Source organism: Pelodiscus sinensis, chromosome 1, assembly GCF_052426305.1.
Source record: "Pelodiscus sinensis isolate ZL-2025 chromosome 1, ASM5242630v1, whole genome shotgun sequence".
Classification (NCBI taxonomy): Eukaryota; Metazoa; Chordata; order Testudines; family Trionychidae; genus Pelodiscus; species Pelodiscus sinensis.
Genome location: NC_143052.1, coordinates 210,300,901 through 210,305,822, shown reverse-complemented (window position 1 = coordinate 210,305,822; position 4,922 = coordinate 210,300,901).

Genomic DNA, 4,922 nt, shown 5'->3' with positions numbered 1-4,922 from the left:
TACCTGCCTCTAAAAGGGAGCAGGGCTGGGGAAGGAGAGAGAAGGCTGGGACAGTCTTCAGCAGCCAGAACAGCCTGTCAGGCCGCTCTGAAGTACTCCAGGTCCCAGACTAGCACAGAGCTGGCTCTAGCATCTGGAGACATGAAAGGATCCTTTGTATCCCCTCTCTTCATTTTGCCCTGTACTAACTGGGTATAGCTAAGAATCAAGCTTATCTTGCATTATCAGCCAAATTCTGCTCACTTTGCTCCCGAAAATAGCTTTATTAAAGTTAAAGGACTTTAAAGTTAAAGGACTACTTGCATAAGGCAAATATGTTTTGGATCATTGTTTTTATGAATATTTAACTAGTGCTATGACAGAAAGATCTCATAGTACCTAGTTTGTTTAGGAAGAGGTGATTGTATGGTAACCTTGGAACCCCATATGGCCTTATTGGCCGATGGCTCAGCTAACAGAAAACGGGGCAGTGCCATCCCCTAGGTGCTCTGGTTATACTAGTGCTCCGAAAGAAGTACATGAACACAAGGAATATAAATGCATTCGTAGCAGTAGTGAGGTATGATGCAGTGATGGAACCCTGGGCAAAATCCCCTAGCCCAGTGGTTCTTAAAGCGTGGTCCCTGGAACACTGATGGTCTGCAGCCACATTGCAGGTGAACCACGGCTCCAGGCTCAGCCCCACAAGGTTGGAACGACGGGGGGGGGTGTGAAACCAGGCAAGTGCCCTCCCGTTCCTCTTATGCCCAGACCCCATGTCCCCATCTTATTTGCATACACACCTGCTAAAACCCTGCTCCTACCCCCTCCCTCTTGGCCAGACACCCCACCCCAATCCGTGCCTGCTCCCTTGCTTCTACACTCTTCCTCCTGGCCAGATACCCCAGCTCACTCCTGCACCCTGCCTTCCACCCTGACCCCTCACCCTCAGCCCACTTTTGCACCCAGCAGGGCTGTCAGATACTGTGGGCCCTAGGGCAAGGTGGGGAGGCAGCTCTGCAACCCTGGAAGAGGTGGGACCGGGGGCAGTCAGCTCTTAGTGCCACCCAGACTATGGCACTGGGCCCTCCACCAGCCCTCAAAGCCATGCAGAGTGGCACTTCAGCAGCAGTTGAAAGGAGCTCCACGCTCCTTTGAATGGCCAGGGCCCAGAGAAATTGCCCTCTTCCCTCTACCCGCCCTTGTCGGTGGGCCTGCCTACACCTTCCTTCCTGTCCAATCCCCGCACCGCTTTTCCTTGCACCCATTTTGTCATCATGGCTGGCTGGCTGTGGTCTGCAGAAAGGTTTGTGTTGAGCAGGTTGGGCTGTGGGCCAAAAAAAGCCACTGCCCTAGACCAAATTCTGAGATATTAGCACCTTAGAAATATCATTCATAATTCAAGAGGAAGGTTAAAAGTATTGTGGAGGCAGGAAAAGGGAATAAGGGAATTTGTGTGCAGCCATCTTAGTCTTGTTAACAAGAGAGCAAGAGTCAGGCTAAGTCTGTGGCCTGACAACGCGAGATCTGTAATTAGACGCTGCCTTTGCCTCTCGCCTCCATACGGAGATAAGGATAGAATGCTGACTTTGGCATGGACCTTGAGATAAGGAGCATCTAGGTGGAACTAAATAACTGTTAGCCATTGGTGTTTGTAATGGGAAGGAGACTAATTGTTATTGTTATTATATCTAATGGACAGTATATAAACTGCTTCATAATTGCTTGTATTCGAAGATCTGCCTCGGGAGGGGGGGGGGGGGGGGGGGGGCTCCCCCCCTGTCCGAACCAGTTTTTCCCTTGCTGCAGCTCATAATAAAACTGCCTCTGGCTACTTGTTGCTTAAACACAACGCAGAGTGAAGGCTTGTTTTCTTCCACAGTATCATAGGTGGCATTTAATTGAGCTCAGGTTAGCACACTGAGTAAAATCTGTCCACTTCATTGCTAGTGAACTGGCAGCATTGACACACACTTGTTTTTGATAACAGGATATCAATCAGTGGAAAAAGAAGTGTACGTTAGTGCTGCCAGTTCAGTAGCAATGAATGATAACAAGAGCAAAGCTAGACTGGAATTATACATTGCCTCCATTGTACAGCCAAAGGAGTTCATCACTGCTAATATTATTACAGTGAATACCAAATGAATTAATGATTCACCACTTAATTTCCTCCTCACACCCCCTCTACCTTTTCTTTAGCTTTAACAAACTGGGCTGAAGCCAATTGCAATGACAGTTTAGTAGTGACTTTAAGCACGATGTATGCTGCTATTGTGGCAATTTAAATTGTCACTTTCTATTAAAAGGTCTAACTCCAAATGGTTTTAGCTGAAAGCGTGCTGCACTGACAGTGCAATTAAACAAAGAAACTCTTTTCTTGGGATGTCAGTGCAACCACATTTTAAATAAGGGTTCAGCAGTAGCTCGCTAATTTAAACTACAGTATAGCTTTCGACTGAGGAATAATACCTGATTTGGGTCTTTTCTCCCCCATACTATGTGACTTTTTCAGTTATCACTGTAACAGACTTCAAGCAGAGAATGTGCCAAGGGGATCTAGCAGTCTTTGAAAGCCCCCTTTTCTTTAGTACCGACACAAATAGTGAAAATTCATTATTTCTCAACGTTTAACTGTAAAAGATATTTTCCCTTTTCCTAAATAATACTTCTTAATTGTAGTTTCTCCTACCTCCAGAACTGTTCATGAAAACAATTTTTTTATTTGGAATATATTTTATTTTGTATCTCTAGTTATAGCTATTGTCTTTTAAATATTAGAAATATGCCACATATGGTACGTAATATGTTTTAATAATATTTTGCATGTATTAAGTATTTTTGATCTCAGGATTTTAAGGCACTTTATAATCAGTATTATTTTATAGATGGAAGCACAGGGATTAAGCAACAGTTCCAATGTCACACACCAAACCAGCGGCAAAGCAGAGAAGAGAATTTAGGGTTCCTAACTTCCAGTCCTCTGCTCTAACAAGCTTACAGTGCTTTGCCTTTTGGGTAGGGAAGAAATGTCATGTGTGTTTGTGTAAAAAGAAAACATTTAATAGCTTAAATGGTATACAAAATATTAATATCCATGACAATAAAAAGAACATGCTTTATCAGCTTGGTTTATTTCTCTTACTCCTGTAACACAAATGGTGTGTAAAATATAGACATTTTTCTTAGACAGATACTAGATATCAGAGAGAATACTACAATTACAATCTTTGGTGTTTGTGCCTTAGACTAGAAGTTGAAGAATATTTGAACAGCAGTAATGATGGGTATTTTATTTTAATGGCCTTTAAGCTTTGCCAGTATATCTGAGAGTCCCTTATGTCATGTCCAATATGCTTTCTCTGCAAGTGTATTAGACTTGCTAGAGATAAATGAGTCATAACATTTAGGCTCTCTCTCTGTTACATTCTCAGTTGTTACACTTATTGCTCTGAAGAACACAGATAGTCATCTTGAAATAAGTATCTGTATGATGGTTGTGGATAAGATTTTTATGTCTACACAATTACATTTCTTATCTCAGAGCTCTCAGTATTTTATCACTTTACTGCTATGAACAAATACTGCAATGGAAATGGATTCATACCTGACCCTGACAAGAATATTATGCAAGGGTCAAGGATCAAAAGTCATTTTCTTTACAGAACTATGAACATTTTCTGTTTGTTATTTTTCCCTTTCTGGAAGAACCGCCAACCAACCAACCAACTAATCTGGGAACAAATAAGAAAAAGGAGGACTAACTACATAGCTAAGTAGGCTACATTGCTACAAATGGGTCATCTTGGGTTCACGTATATCTGAAAAGAAAGGTATTGGCAATGAGATTTAGACTGAGGCTTTCTTCAAGGATAGAGAGGGAGAGAGAGAGGATATGTCTACACTACAGCGTTATTTTGAAATATCTTATTTCTAAATAGTTAATTCGAAATAGTTTATTTTGAAATAACGCGTCTACACACAAAATGCATTTCAAAATAGCATTTTGCTATTTCGAAATAGCGCATCCACACTGAGTGGACTGTAAATCGCATTTAAGGCTGGTCAGAACCAGTTCCGGAAGGGCACCAGGCCAGGACTTACCTCGTGTGGCTGCTGCCTGAGGCTAACTGAGGTCTGTGCTTAAAGGACCCCGGCCCCTGGACAGCCAGTTCTCAGGTTTCCTTGCTTGCTTGTCTACCTCAATGATGTCAAATAAAATGCACGTTTTTTCACAAACACAAACTGTTTTTATTTAACAAAACTCGGGGGGGGGGGATGAAACTCTGGGAAGACAGGGGAAAGGAGGTGGGAGAGAGGAGGAGAGAGGGTGGGAGAGGGGAGGCGGAAACCTGGGAGGAGGGAGCTGGAAGGGGGAAGCAAGGGGAAGAGTGGGGAGGGAAAACTCAGTGGTAGGGGTCTCGCCAGGCCAACTGTCTCCCAGCACAGCGGATGCGGGGGCCTCAGCATCCCCGGGGGGATGGGGAGGAGGATGTGGAGGTTGAGGAGGGTGTGGAGGGAGAAATGGGAGGGGGAGAAAGAGTGGGAGAAGCAATAGCTGGGGAGGCAGCAGGCGCTGGAGCAGCAGGAGGCAGCACGCTCTGCACCAAGGCCTGCAGGTATTGGCAGATGGCACGGCCCTGGGCAAGCTGCTCCAGCCGGAGCTGCAGGTCTTCTTGTGGTGCACGGCTTGCGGTGCCCACAGGTGCTGCTGTCAGTACCCCTGCAGTGTTGCGGTGATCTGCTGAGCCCTCAGGTGGGGGAGCATGTCCCGGGAGGGATGGTGCGCCCTGCACGTGCAGCTGGTGCGGCCGTGGAGAAAGAAGAGAAGTGGTCAGTTCTCCCTGGGGTCACAGTGGGTGAAGCCCAGCCCCCCGTGCAAGGTGAGGATGACCGTGCCTTGCACAGAGGCCATGTTCGGAATGTCCGGCTATCCCCGGGAG